Raw genomic sequence first — 16,570 nt, forward strand, 5'->3', positions numbered from 1 at the left:
TGAGATGGCGATGGTGTGTTGCGAAGGGGAACGGAAAGCTGGGCTTTCCGTTCCTACATGAATTGCAGTCACCATACAAAAGTATGGTGATGCGATTCAGCCACAGAGTGGGGGTGTCGCTGGGGAAGTCAGGGACTTCTCCACGGTAACCCGCTCTGTGAATTGCGGTAAGCAGAGAAAAGCCCTGGTTACCACAAAACAGGTCTTTTCTCTGCTTCATGAATAGACCCCTTTAGTGAAAGGATGGTAGCAGAGTCGGGTAAATTGCTGTTAGAAGCTGTTATCCTTAAGTGGGCAGCCCGACATACTGTGTCCCTCCAGTGGCCCTTTGGGATCAGTGATGTTGTTTGGGATAAAAGATTTCCATGTGGCCGCAGGTAGACCTAGGTGAGCACCGATGGATGATGCGATGTGCGTCTCTGTAAGTATGGCGGTTGCACTGCGGTCTGTATGTCCCCAGAGCCAGATCCCAGTAAGCACAATGTTTGAGGACCGCTACGGGTCACTCTGTTGTTAATAGCTGCACGCGGAGATGATGTTAGAATCTGCTCCACAAAACAGCTGACAAAAGAGCTGAATGAGCCAATGAGTCCACATGTATCTTGCCAAGTAATTCCAGTGATTTGGACGCATAATTCCAGTGATTTCCAATTAATTCCAGTGGTTTGGACGTATAATTATTAATTACAGTGATTTTGCCAATTAATTCCAGTGATTTGGATGTATAATTCCAGTGATTTTGCCAATTAATTCCAGTGATTTGGATGTATAATTATTAATTACAATTATTTTGCCAATTAATTCCAGTGGTTTGGACATAATTATTAATTACAGTGATTTTGCCAATTAATTACAGGGATTTTTACATATGATTATTAATTACAGTGATCTTGACAATTAATTACAGTGATTTGGACGTATAATTCCAGTGATTTTGCCAATTAATTCCAGTGATTTGGACGTATAATTCCAGCTGGAATTGTTTGTGTCGCTTGACTTAGTCATACAGCTACCTCATTGCACCTCTTCAACATCTTTGCATGAGGTGCTGTTTGGGGCCTAGTTTTTGAAAAGTGCCATCCTGTCTGACACTGACGCATGAGTCATGGGGTAATGCTGTATTAGTCCTGGGGTACTGCCGTATAAGTCCACCAATTGCAGAATTAAAAAAAAATGACTTGAGCGTGCTGGAGATGTTGTCAGTGGACCGAACAATTGCGGCCCACTCTCGACATTCAGCCACTGCGTGATACTACTATATGGGCCAGGTGGTTGTGTCGCTTAGCTTAGTCATACAGCAACCTCAGTGCACCTTTTTTTTCTTCTTTGCATCATGTGCTGTTAGGGGCCTTTTTTTTATATCTGCCGTCCAGTCTGCCACTGCAGTGCCACTCCTAGATGGGCCAATTGTGTCTGTGTCGCTTGGCTTAGTTATACAGCTAACTCATTGCACCTTTTCTACATCTTTGCATGATGCGCTGTTTGGGGCCTTTTTTTTAATATCTGCCCTCCTGTCTGCCACTGCAGTGCCACACCTAGATGGGCCAATTGTTTGTGTCGCTTGGCTTAGTCATACAACTACCTCATTGCAGTTCTTTTTCTTCTTTGCATGATGTGCTATTTGGGGCCTTTTTTATATCTGCCCTCCTGTTTGCCATTGAAGTGCCACACCTAGATTGGCCAATTGTTTGTGTCGCTTGGCTTAGTCATACAACTACCTCATTGCAATTCTTTTTTGCATGATGTGCTATTTGGGGCCTTTTTTATATCTGCCCTACTGTCTGACACTGCAGTGCCACTCCTAGATGGGCCAGGTGTTTTGTTGTCCACTTGTGTTGCTTAGCTTAGTCATCCAGCAACCTTGGTGCAACCTTTTGGCCTAAAAACAATATTGTGAGGTGTGAGGTGTTCAGAATAGACTGGAAATGAGTGGAAATGATTGTTATTGAGGTTAATAATACCGTAGGAGCAAAATTACCCCCAAATTCTGTGATTTTATCTGTTTTTATGTTTTTTTCAAAAATCATCCAGATCCAAAATCAAAACCAATACACAAAAGTGGAATTAGAACCAAAACCAAAACTCAAAACACGAAAAGTACCAGCCGCACATCTCTACATATCGTATGATATATCATTACAACACGGATCGGAATTATATATAGGGTACATTGTCTAGTGTGAACCCATGATATGTATGATCCTGCAAGCATGTCAAGCATTTACCCCCTGTCGGACTTTAGCATTGGCAAGTTTGTACGCACTCGCCACATGCCAGGTCCCATAGGCAGCGATGTCGGGCTGGGTACACATCATCTAATGTTTATCTGACCTTAATTTCCAGATAAATCTTATAAATTCAAACTGGTTTTGCCTTTACAGAGACTTCTACTTCAAATACCCCAGCAAAATCGTATTTTTTTTTACAAAATAGGACCGCTAGATTTGACCCTCCCATATATCAATGTCCTGAAAATATAGTTTACTTACTATGAGTTCTAAATTTTGAAAGTATATTTTACTGCAAGCTTTACATACATGTCAGCAGTATAGATTACTATAGCACAACATATGCATACAATCATACCTCCCAACATGAGCCTCTCCAGGAGGGACAGAATGCTCTGCTCCTGGACTTCCCTCTTAATGTATGATTGCCGGCACCTGTGCTGAAACACCTTTCTTATCCATTACCCTGTTCAACACAGGTGTTGGCAATCATACACTAAGAGAAAAGTCCTGGAGCAGAGCATTGTGTCCCTCCTGGAGAGGGTCATGTTGGGAGGTATATACAATGCATACAAAATTCATCCAATAATTTAAAACACATACAGTGTTCCTAAACATTGATCCCCATGAAATAACTTCACATATATTCTCCTTAAAACAAGTATGCTATTGTAAAAAGAACATGTTTTTTTCAGCGGAGCAGGACAAATCTCATTTTGTCCTCATTATTCATAACATAGCATCATAGGAGAAAATTGATTTTTTTTTTCTATTGGCGCTATCAAAATGATAATTCCTTTTTTTTTTTTCCTTTTTTTTTTTTACAATATCCATTTCTTTTAAGAAGGCTTTCTGCTTTCCTGAAACAGAGTAGATTGTAATTCATACCTCATATGCATTTATGAAATTCTAGCTCTACTGAATACCGTGTTGAAAATTTGATGCTTTGATTGGCACATCTCTGAGATGAAACCTTGTAGTTTTGTCACACCAAAAGCAATACACATGTTAAATAGAACCAAACCTACTGTGCTATTAATATTTTCCACATATAAAGATGGGGAAGAGGCAGAACACAAACACAGAGGTTATGAAATACTGCAAACATGTTGTTACACAGTCCGTTTAATTAAAATACATGTAAGTCATTAGAGCAGCTGATAAGGTAATCAGCTGTTGCTTCAACTTCTTGAAGTAATTTGTCACATCAAATCAAAATGTATCCGTTACATACTCAAGGTGAACTGTGCTGGGGTTTTTTTTTTTTGTCTTTTTGAAACAACCTGATTAGCAATTGGACAAATGTGTCTAATTTCTTTCAGCAAGGCAGGTGCTGATTTCCCCTGGGTAATCTTGTCCTGATACCTGTCTTGAGTATAAGTTTCACTAATTCTTTCGACATGATTTGGCGAGAAAAGAGTATGATAGTTGCATTGCTGACACTTTCTATCAGCAAGCAAAGTCAGAGTAATACTGTCACAAGATAAAACTTTTTTTGGTAATAACCTTTCTCCCTCCACAACCCCCCCCCCCAAAAAAAAACACAAAACTTTATAATGCAAGTAGACTAGAGATGATGGAGAGATTGTTGTAGCATAAATTGGCACCAGTGGCGCTGCTGTCTGTGGACTGCAGCCCAAACCACACATTAATAATAGTAATAATAATAATAATTTTATTTATATAGCGCTCTTTCTCCAAAAAGGACTCAAGGCGCTTTACAGACATCAAAACAATAAACATAATACAGAAGATTATTACAGCAATAATACACAGGCCACACAGACATAAAAATGAAAACCTGGAATGTATAGAGTAAACATAATGCAGGATTGGTGTAGGCATTTTGGGTAATAGCTTCCATGGGTTGTTTATTCCACCCTCACAGGGTACCAGGTGCAGCAGCCATCTTGGGTGCACTGGGTAGGATTACCCTGGGTGGAATAGTCCACCCCTAGAAGAGATGACACAAAAAGGGGGTGATTGCAGCATCCTAACGTTCAGAGTAGGGTACCAACAAAACTATCAGGTCCATGTATTTTCATCTCATCCACAAGTGTACCAGATGAGGCAGCCATGTTGGGCATACTACGAAGGTTATACTGTGGGAGGTAAGCCATACACGGGCCCAATGCATACATGGGAAAACAGGCACTTGTGTAGTCGTATGATACAACCACGTTGCATGTGTGTTATGTGTGTGTAGGGGGGATGTGGTTAATGCATATAATTTTACGTGGTATCTGTGGCCTACATTTTTGGGGCCCTAAAGCCAGCATTAACAGAGCAAGATCCAACAAGGTCCAAAGGGCCGCCTTGCTGTCCCAGCAATGACCTCAAAGCCCAAATGGCGGAGAATGGGTTGGTGGGTTGGGGTCCTTGAAAATTGGCCATACGGTGAGCCTCTTACCACCATCCTGTGTCTGCTGGGACAGGACAAGTATGTAGAGAGAGTCTTTGGGGGCATACGTGGTGAGTGACAGGGTGAGAGAGACTGCAGGGCAGATGTAGTGTTTGAAAGGGCAAGTGTCTGTGGGGCAGATCTTGTTACAGCACCCCCCACCACCACCACCTTTAATGTCTACCTCACATAGCACTCTCCCCATTCAATATTCACCTAACAGCACCCCCTTTCATTAATCACCTCACAGCACTCTCTTTCCCTCACAGCACACACTGCTTAGCACCAACAAAATTACTTTATTAGACACCTCCTGTCGGGAATTGTAGTTAAAAAATGGATACATGTTTTACGCTATTTATACCCCATTCACACCGCACAAATAACCCGGTATCGATCCGACATGGGACACAGTGTGCAGTGTGAAAGGGGTCACTGATGAATTCCCGGGTCACCTTATCTCATCTCCCAGTGCCGCCTCTGCACCCGTCCCCCGATGCTGGCTTCGTCCCCACCCCTGATGAAATCTAGTCTGAAAGGGTCCAATGCCAGATCGCACCTGCGAAAGACCCATTTCCAAAGCGGCATTACAGAGCGCGCATCACAGGGCTAGACTGCAACTCCCAGCAGCTCCAACTGTACTAAGCAGCATGCATCCAAGCTGTAAAGCTTCATTAGTTTCATAGTAGATATGCCCCTGCATATAATGTATGTAATACAAATGTAGCTACGCTTATCTATCCTGCAGCTTTGCCGCACGGGCACTTATGCCGGGCTGAGGCGTGGGTGCAAATTCGTACACTGCCCATGTATTCCTATAGACATGCTTACTTAGATGCACGCCCGCATACTAGTCTCGGGCACACTTGCTGTGCCTGAATTGCCAAAAATACGCCAAGCTGCATAATGGATAAGCGTGGCTACATCTGTATGTGTGCTGCCTTCCTGTCATCGGGGATCAGCAACACTGGGCCTTTCCAAGCCACCACTGCACTTGGGTTGCAGCATTCCGCTTCACTTCTGCTGTGCTGCAGAAATTACTGGGAACATGGCACGACACCATTTTCCTGGTGTTTCACGCATATGCATTAAGAAAATCAGTAGGAAAATGACCAGTGCGCAATTTTCCTGGAGATCTGTGCATGCACTCTAGGCTCTGGGACAGCTCTATGGTGCCCTAAGGACCCTGGCACCAAGAGCTCTACAGTGCTGCTGGCTAGAGAGGAGGGGGCCCAGATGGAGTCTGCACATGGACTTCCTCCTCTCTAGATATGACCCTGCTCCTTCCATTCATACTTGACAGTTATATGACTACAATGCTATTTTATAAGTGTTTAATTAAGAGTAGAATAAGTTTTTATTAATAATCTTACCCACATATTTATTAATATGTATTTAGTGGGTGAGAATAGAACAAACTGTAGCAATCATATGATTATACTGTAATACTGTTAGAAGCATGATCCCACAATAAAATTGCTTAGGTGCTCCATGGGATTTGTAGACTTGGACAGGGCCGAAACTAGGATTTTTGTCACCCGGGGCAAGGCAGTAATATTGCGCGATCCCAGGTACTGGAGCTCACTCACACAGCATCGGAGCCAGCTGTGCGCAGACAGGTGGGTCAGATACATTGCCCTGGGAGCTGTCTGCTGTCTCACTGGAGCAGCACAGCACTGCCGGTAAAAAAAACACCAAAAAAACCCTGCTCCTCTGTAACTCCTTGGTGCCCCCTCAAATCTTGCACCCGGGGCGCATGCCCCCTTAGCTACCCCCTAGTTACGGCCCTGCTTGGGACCAGTATTACAGCCAATTGAGGCACAACAGAAACAGATCAATTTTATTTTTCTGTCACACCTGAAATTACTGAACTGCTAACGTGTGCTGTTGTGATTGATTCCCATTGCTGACCTTTATTGCTCTGACCTGTCTTTGATGTCCTCTTGCCCTGACCTTGTCCTGTATACTCTGTCTGCGACTGTCCTGAACTATGACTGTGACTTGTTTGTCTACACCCAGCCCTGACTTCATTCCAGTACCTGGACCACTTTCTAGTCTGAGCCCTAGCCTGCTTTTTATGTCAGCTTCAGTACCTTTATATGTGTGTGTCCTGCCCAACTGCTTCATTGGGAGATGTATCAAGCCTCCTAAAAAGTGGAGAAGTGGAGAAGTTGCCCATAGCAACCAAACAACTTATAATTAGCATTTATCAAATACATAGGTAGAAGATGATTGTTTGCTATGAGTAGCTTCTCCATTTCTACACATTTGAGAGGCTTGAGTTGGAGCAAAGTTCAAGCTCCTATGCAGTCGTGCCTGGTAAACAACTTACCGTTGTTAGACTCTGTGCCCTTTGGTTAAAAAGTTCCAAACAGAATTGGTTCCATCAGGAATCACCTAACAAATACACATAAGCACAGATGATTTCAGGAGATTGTGCTCAATTGAAGTAAACTACCAGTATATTTTTGGATTGTGGGAGGAAACCGGAGTACCTGGAGGAACCCATGCAAGTACAGGTAGAATATACAAACTCCACACAGGTAGGGCCATGCGTGAATCAAACCCATGACCCCAGTGCTGTGAGGCAGTAATGCTATCCATTACACCATCTGTACCACCTTACAAAATGTAAATAGGAGCCATCGCTGATTTTAACAGTACACAAAAAGTGTTATTTTTTCAATCCAAGGTTCATGTCACCACAATCTCTCCTACAGTATAACTGGAAACCACTAACTTTTTTGAAGGCTATGCACACACTCCAATCTAAGATCTCATACTGGATCTTTTCTCCATGGGAAAAAAAAAAAAAAATAGAAAGAAAGGGAAGGTGGAGTTGTATGGAGGTAAAAAATTATTGACATTAATTAACGATTAAATTCCTGAGTGGTCATTCCTCTCTGTCTTTTAATTCTTTAATTTGAGGGGGGAAAACAAGAGTTTTATTCTTTAACAAAAGTGTGTATAAGGAACATGAATTTTAGATACAGAGTAATGTTATTGCCACTGGCTGAGGATTGAAATCTTACTTCATTTTGCCAGCAGGCATGTATTGATTGAGATTGTCTATACTTATTGAAGTTCAATACATGATTTGCAATAACAGATGTGTCTCCTTGTAAAAAACTAGTTCTGGGTCAGATTAGTGATGGATAAAGGGGAGGCAACATTTTTTTTACAAATAAATAAAAATAAATACAGTAATATGTGCGCTTCCATCTATTACTTCCTTACTCTATACGGAGATGATCCCAAACCTCCCAACATAAAGAACAAGACAAAAATTGTGAGACTTGGTGCTATAAAAAAACAACACAATGAAAAAAGTATAAATCCACAGAGTATAGGAAATAGTAGAAGTTCATATGCGCAAAATTCATTTTTATTGCTTTGTGAACGGAAGAGTTTTTAATTGTTTAATGTAATAAAACGTACTTCACTAGATATAGATTTTTTTTTTGCATTTTTATAGTTGCTGTTGAAAGAATCCTGAGCTATGTTGAAGTGGAAGAATTTGTTAATAACATCTACACATCATAAAGACAGAGGAGAGATAAAGTAACCTTTTAAAAGCTGAAAGTTCACCTGCAGCGTGTGCATAGATTGTACATCTATTTAAAGCTGGGTATTCACCTATACAAACACACTCTCAATGCGATTTTACTTTTGATATCATTTACGTTCGGAAGTGCCATTATGCACATACACACCTATACAACCTAACCTACGATCTTCAACACCCATCTGTCTAGAATATTTGCTGAAAAGGCACAGAGGGGACACCTATGTGCCTCAGAACTAGAGATGTGCAGCGGACACTTTTCGGGTTTTGTGTTTTGGTTTTTGATCTGGATCCTCGCTCGTGTTTTGGATCTGGTTTGGTTTTGCCAAAATCACCCTTTCGGGTTTTGGTTTTGGAGCTGGACGATTTAAAAAAAAAAATGTAAAAATAGCTAAAATCACAGAATTTGGGGGTCATTTTGATCCTATGGTATTATTAACATCAATAACATTCATTTCCACTCATTTCCAGTCTATTCTGAACACCTCACACCTCACAATATTGTTTTTAGGCTAAAAGGTTGACCGAGGTGGCTGGATGACTAAGCTAAGCGACACAAGTGTGTGGCACAAACACCTGGTCCATCTAAGAGTGGCACTGCAGTTGCAGACAGGATGGCAGTTTTAAAAACTAGGCCCCAAAGATCACATGATGCAAAGAAAAAAAGAGTTGCACCAAGGTCGCTGGATGACTAAGCTACAGTAAGCGGCACAAGAGGGTGGAACAAATACCTGGCCCATCTAGGAGTGGCACTGTAGTGGCAGACAGGATGGCAGTTTTAAAAACTAGGCCCCAAAGAGCACATGATTCAAAGGAAAAAAATGCAAGATGGAATTGTCTTGGACCCTCCCACATACCCATATGTTGTTTAAACAGGACATGCACAGTTTAATGTACCCATCATTTCAGCGACAGGTAGTCCCCCTGGAAAACTCTTGCCAAGTTCTCAAGCTAGCTACAAACATACCACCTCCTTCTTTTATCACTTTTCACATTATGAGAAGAGGCAAGAGGAAGAGGACAGTGTCAAGAAGGTGATTAAAAATTAGAGAGGCACACACAATCATGAATAAAACACAGCTTTCACCTCCACTTCTATAATGGTGTGAAACAGAAAGGACTTCAACCTAGCAAATATATAATTATTAATTACAACATTAATGGACAAACTGAAAAACTAGAGGCCAAAGCCTCTAAATTTGTACCCCCTTCTCCATGTTCAGGTATTAAGATAATCTCGCATTTAATGCTGGGATGCAAATAAACTGGTGTATACCACAGGATCAAGATTGGTTATTTTCCCCTCCACGGAGTCTGGAGACTTATTTTGTGAAAATCTCGTGAGTTTCTTTTTTTCCATTTTCTTTAATTGCATTTTTATTTACATATTTTGTGGTAGATGTCTTATTTTTGTTTTTCACAGCTCCCAGTTACATGCATGTGAGCTTACCTGTGTGTCCCAGTTACATGCATGTGAGCATACCTGTGTGTCTTGTTTATTTTATTCAAATTTTATTTTTAAATAAAGCAGCCCCTTAGATGAGCCCCTACAGCAGCCCCGGATGGGGCAAGTTGAGTTTGGGCGGGTTCCGTAAAGTACTAAGCACGACTGTGCAGTGAATTTTTTTGTTATTGAGCCCCTGCCCTAGTGGAGCTTACCATTCTACAGTCGAAACTCATTTTATACTTTAAGTAGGACTGTGGGAGGAAGCAATACTAACCTCCGTGCCCACAGCATGCCTCAGTCTGGCAAGCCAGACATCTTCCTGGCTGTAAGCCACCATGAGACCCCATACTGGGCCTTATTCAGTAACTGTTTGTGTCTCAGTGCAAGATCACTGAAACTCTGTTCTTTTAACACTGCAAGGTCTTGCGAAAACCCTACGCAGCCCTTAGGAAAAGAAGATCCCTGTACAACAAATGTGCATCTTCTAAATAAATGGGGGTAATTCCAAGTTGATCGCAGCAGGATATTTTTTAGCAGTTGGGCAAAACCATGTGCACTGCAGGGGGGGCAGATATAACATGTGCAGAGAGAGATAGATTTGGGTGTGGTTAGTTCAATTTGCAATCTAAATTGCAGTGTAAAAATAAAGAAGCCAGTATTTACCCTGCACAGAAACAAAATAACCCACCCAAATCTAACTCTCTCTGCAAATGTTATATCTGTGCCCCCCCCCCCCCCTTCCCCTGCAATGCACATGGTTTGGCCCAACTGCTAAAAAATATCCTGCTGCGATCAACTTGGAATTACCCCCAATAATCCTAAAATGTGGAACATCAATAATAAGTCAAAATTAACGTTGATATATATATGCTCTAGGCTATCATTTAAACCTAAGATCAAGTACAGCAGCATCCCTGGTATTATACAGCACAGCAGACAGTAAATAGCACTCCTGGACTTAAACTGCAGTGGAGCAGCACCCCGGGCCTTCCCACCCACCCTTATGTTGTATAAACAGGGCATGCACACTTTAACAAACCAATCATTTCAGCGACAAGGTCTGCCACACATGGCTGAAATGATTGGTTTGTTTGGGCCCCCACCAAAAAAAAATCAATTAATCTCGCCTTACATAAACTGTCTCTACAGTGGCAAGATATCATTCTCATCCTCATATTCTACCCCCTTTTAGTGTTTACATCCTCATCCTCACAGAGAAATAATATTCAAACAAAACCACATCATTTAGGTGTCAGTGGACTGCTTACGCTATTACCCAATTTTCTGAACTTGACAATGACTATTGATGAATGCGCTGCAGGTGACGTATAAGGGAGGGTGTTTCTAGGTAGATAACGTCGTTACCCCTGCTTATTATGGATTGACAAAGGCAACAGATGGCTTGACACCTGTTGTCCGGAAGAGGTGGCTTTTTTGGTATTTTTCCCAGGCATGACAATTGGCTTTTTCAGCCCATGGCCAACAACTGTCTACTGGTACCATCAGAATCCTCATCGTCAACTTCCTCTGCAGCACCAGCTACACCCATGTACTCCTCATCCTGGTGTACTTCTACAGTGACATCCTCAATCTCAATATCAGCAACTGGACTGACGTTGGTCCTCCCAGCACTTGCAGAGGGCATGCAAATGGTGGTAGGAGCCTCCTCTTCCTATCCCTTGTGAAGGTCAGGCATAGACATCGCAACCGCGGACAGTGCCAGCACCCCTATATTTTCACCACACTCCTGTAAATTTACAACATACAAGACAAGGCCAGTGTACTTTTATTTTCACTGCACCCCTGTATTTTTAACAGAAACAGAGAAGAAAAAAGAGACTCTTTTCTGGGCGCACTCTTTACTTTTTAAATAATAATATAAATGTTACATAGATAAGATAAGAATAAATCTAAGTATAAAATATAACTTTTATTAACATCTTGGAATAAAAAGATATATGGTCGTCAAAAATTAGGTAACAATCCAATGAATAATGGAATTAGTACAAAATTGTATCAATCCTCAATAACACAAACTTATGATGTAAGAATAAATAAATAAATGTTCAATTAATAACAAATCAGTGCTGAATTTAGTGTAATCTGTCCCGATTGTATCAATATAATAAGAATGCCAAAAAATTGATGAAACAGATGAAGAACCTCCAGATAATACTTGTGCTGTCGGAACAGACTAACCCTGTATATGTCCACCATCAAAAGGTACTTAAGTACTAGTTCCAACACTATTTGAAAAGGGGGACAGAGCAGATAGAAAAAAGTAACAGTGTGAATCTGCTGTCAGTGTTAGACTCTGAGCGTAACGGATCAATGTGAGCTCTACAACACTGGGTATTCCTCAATGGTCGCCCACTAGAGTACTGACCCAGCCCAACACTGATTAGCTTCCAAGATCGGATGGCTTCGGGCGTTTCCAGTGTGGTATGATAGTAGAGGATTGCGAATGATGGCAAGGGCTCTTGGAATCACTGATGAGAGTTCACTAAAATATCTAGTGTAAAGAAAAAGATGGATCTGCTGCCAATGTTAGACAGGGATAATCCCTGAATCAATGGTGAGAGCCCATGAAAAAGGATAAGTATGGAAAAGAAGAAAAGAAGAGGAGAGAAAAGGGGAATGAACAAGTGATTGCATCAACAAAGATATTAATTCCCCACCGAAATTTTACAGTGCTAATTGCATATCCGTATAGGAAAATATCTAAAAGAAGATTTTTTGTATAAGTCAATGAGAACAAGTACCAATAATGGGTGATAATGGATTCTTCACACTAGTGCAGGAAACACAGTATCAGAGATGAAATGTAACAATAATGTTGCCAGTGCTCCGTTATTGAGGTCAGGAGAAAAAAGATACTTATGTCAATGTAACTGATACTCAGTCACAAAGGACCATGAGATCTACTCATATGTATGCTAGGAGAATCTTCTAGCAATCAAAAGGTGCTTCGTCGCCTCATATAAGAAAAAAGGTGTAGAATACTAAGTATAATAGCTGTATTGCAATTAGATAACACCCTATTCACTGGAAAGGCAAAAAAATCCTCTACTATCATACCACACTGGAAACGCCCGAAGCCGTCCGATCTTGGAAGCTAATCAGTGTTGGGCTGGGTCAGTACTCTAGTGGGCGACCATTGAGGAATACCCAGTGTTGTAGAGCTCACATTGATCCGTTACGCTCAGAGTCTAAAGGGGGGTACACACGGAGAGATCCGTGCTTAAAATCTAAGCAATCTTGCTAGATTGCTTAGATTTTAAGCACGGATCTGCCGTGTGTATGCCCTCCAGCGATAGCGATGCGTGGCCCCGCGCATCGCTATCGCCGATGCTAGATTGAGCTGCATGCAGGCTCAATCTAGCGGGTCGCTCACTTCACCGTTGTGTGAAGTGAGCGGCCCCGCGTCGGCTTTCCCCCTCGCTCAGCATATCGCGCTGTGCTGAGCGGGGTGAGAGATGTGTGCTGAGCGGTCTGTGTTAAGATCGCTCAGCACACATCTCTCCCGTGAGTAGCCCCCTTTACACTGACAGCAGATTCACAGTTACTTTTTTCTATCTGCTCTGTCCCCCTTTTCAAATAGTGTGGGAACTAGTACTTAAGTACCTTTTGATGGTGGACATATACAGGGTTATTCTGTTCCGACTGCCCAAGTATTATCTGGAGGTTCTACATCTGTTTCATCAATTTTTTGGCATTCTTATTATATTGATACAATCGGGACAGATTACACTAAATTCAGCACTGATTTGTTATTAATTGAACATTTATTTATTTATTCTTACATCATAAGTTTGTGTTATTGAGGATTGATACAATTTTGTACTAATTCCATTATTCATTGGATTGTTACCTAATTTTTGACGACCATATATCTTTTTATTCCAAGATGTTAATAAAAGTTATATTTTATACTTAGATTTATTCTTATCTTATCTATGTAACATTTATATTATTATTTAAAAAGTAAAGAGTGCGCCCAGAAAAGAGTCTCTTTTTTCTTCTCTGTTTCTGTAGCAGCCCCATTGACTCAGGGTGCACCGCCAAACTGTGACTGGAAAACGTTGCTTTCCTTATAACTGTTCATTTTGGTTTAGTATATTCATTACTATAATCTTTATACACCGGTGCGGTATACATCCAAATACAAGACCCCAGTATTTTTACAGCATAAAGAACCAGTGTACTTTTATTTATTTCTATTTTTTTTAATAATTAATTTTTATTGGAAGACATCGAATGTGCAAGTACAGACACTCAAGCTTTGATACATACAACATATCAGAACAGAGACCCAAAGACTGGGTACATAATAACTAAAAAATGTGGATCAAGTACTTTACATTCGACCATTTTTTATATATAAACCCTAACAGGTCGAATAACTGAAGATTGGAAATAGGAAAGAGGCAGAAGATGAAGAAGAGGAAAAGAAAAAAAAGGAAGGGAAAGAAAAATGGGGGGAGGGGGCAACCATGAAGAGTCAGATTAACTGCCCAGCATATTATAAACACATAACACACATTTTGTAAAAACAAGGATTTGATAACATTGATCCAAGTCAGATGAACAGAATCACAAGTAATCCCACCTAAAAAATAAACCAGTAAGAGATTCCTCTGCAGGTATAACCTAAACCAAGCTATACAGGTTAGTAGTTCAAATCTTAGGGAGAAAGGTTTTATTATATGTAAACCAGGGTTCCCAAATTATATCAAAGTTAATAGATCTATCATGTAAGGATGCGGTAATCTCCATTGTAGAAATAAACCAAATTTTAGCCATCACCATACATAATAATGGGGGTGCAGGATTTTTCCAACATATAGCTACTGTACACATGGCCGCATTAAGAATGTGATAGATAAGCTTATTAGCGTTTGCATTCAGGCCTTCAATAGGGAGGCCAGATAATGCTGACCAAGGGCTAAGAGAGATAGGGAGTGAAACAAATTTGTTAAAAGAGCTACAACTCGATACCAGAATATGAGAATAAGGCCAGTTTGGAGATGGATGGATGGATGAGGAGAGGCAAGTGTGAGTAGGACATCATCTGAAAATAATGATAGTTTATATTCAGTGTCCCCAACAACAATGACCCTTATGTCAGCATCAGCATGTATCAAATACGCCAAATGCTCGATCATCATTGCAAATATTAAAGGAGATAATGGGCATCCTTGTCGGGTACTATTACTGATCACAAATGTATTAGAATCCTTTCCATTCACTCTAACCCTCGCTGTTGGATTAGAGTACAGAGTGCGAATACCAGTTAGTAGGCTTCCTCCCAGGCCGAATCTGCGTAGCGTTGCAAACATAAAAGGCCAAAGGACCTTATCAAAAGCCTTCTCTGCATCTAGTGAGAGAAGGATAGAAAGCGTCTTATGCTTATTAATTACATGAATAAGATTAATTGTTCTCCTAGTGTTATCTCTCGCCTGTCGGCCTGGGATGAAGCCCACCAGGGGGTAAATTTACTAAGATGAAAGTTCTATTCAAGATGTGATGTTGCCCATAGCAACCAATCAGATTCCAGTTAATATCTTCTAGAAGGTGCTAGATAAATGAAACGTAGAATTTGATTGGTTGCTATGGGCAACATCCCATCTTGAATAGAACTCCCATCTTAGTAAATTTACCCCCTGGTCGGCATGAATCAATTGTGGGAGAATCACATTTAACCTTAGAGCTAAAATCTTAGCAAAAAGTTTAATGTCATTATTGATCAACGAGATAGGGCAATAACTCGCACATACATTTGGGTCTTTCCCAGGCTTCTAAATCAAAATAATGTGAGCCTTCAACATGCGTGAGGACACAGGCACACCCTGAAGAAAACCATTAAAAGTCAACATAAGTGGGGCAATAAGATAGTTTTGAATTTCTTATAATAGGATATAATACACCATCAGGCCCGGGGGCCCCACTTGATTTCTGAAGTTTTAGTGCATTTTCTAGCTCCTCAAGAGTAATCTCAGATCCTAGTTGAGAAACTGAGGAGTGAGTTAGACAGGGTAGCTTACATTTATCAAGAAAGGATTCAATCCTGTTTAACACTGGAGATGGAAAGGCATTAACATCAGCATTGTACAGAGCTTTGTAAAAATCCTCGAATTCTTTAAGAATTTGATCAGGATCATGGGTCAAATCCCCATTTTTAGTCTTGATAGTTAAGATATTTTTAGAAGCTATTTGGGCCCTCAATTTCCTTGCAAGGATTTTATCAGCCTTATCACCTTTTTTGTAATATAATTGATTGAGTCGCCTAAGGCATTGTTCTGTTTTGTGGGATATCAACAAATTAAGTTTGCCTCTAGCTTTAATAAGCCGATCTAGATCAGCTGGATCAAGAGACTATTTATGTTTATCCTCTAGGTGTAATAGTTGCTCAGTCAGATCAAGTATCGCTTGGGTACGTGTTTTCGCCAATATTGAAGCTATTTGAATAAAATGACCTCACACTACTGCTTTGTGCGCCTCCCACAAAGTCATATCACTTATATCAGGGGTCTGGTTAATAGTGAAATATTCAGTCATAATCTGAGTGACCTGAGATATAACATCTTTGTTCTGAAGCAGCGCCTCATTAAGACACCAAGATGGGGAAATAACTTATGTGTTACACCTGATAATATTAAATAAACTGGGGCGTGATCTGACCAAGATATAGGATGTATAGTGATCTTTTGAATCTTTGAAGTCAAATAATGTCCAAGTAGTATCATATCTATCCTAGTGTAGATTTTATGCACAGGAGAAAAAAAAGTATAATCATTTGCTAAAGGATCAAGAACCCTCCAAGAATCAAACAATAAGTGGTGTTTTAGTAATAAAAGTAGCGCATTGGAGTTCCGCTCATTAGTGTGGGCCTGGGAACTGGGGAGAGGATGGGAGCGTTCCAATCTGTG

The 16,570-nt window shown here is 40.7% G+C and overlaps 2 pseudogenes; one reads left to right on the plus strand and one right to left on the minus strand.

The window, feature by feature from the left end:
* Positions 1 to 11,978: 11,978 nt before the first annotated feature.
* Positions 11,979 to 12,097, minus strand: LOC134971174 (5S ribosomal RNA; annotated as a pseudogene).
* Positions 12,098 to 12,705: 608 nt separating this feature from the next.
* Positions 12,706 to 12,824, plus strand: LOC134971206 (5S ribosomal RNA; annotated as a pseudogene).
* The last annotated feature ends 3,746 nt before the right edge of the window (positions 12,825 to 16,570 follow it).

The sequence above is a fragment of the Pseudophryne corroboree genome, chromosome 11, assembly GCF_028390025.1.
Source record: "Pseudophryne corroboree isolate aPseCor3 chromosome 11, aPseCor3.hap2, whole genome shotgun sequence".
NCBI classification, from domain to species: domain Eukaryota; kingdom Metazoa; phylum Chordata; class Amphibia; order Anura; family Myobatrachidae; genus Pseudophryne; species Pseudophryne corroboree.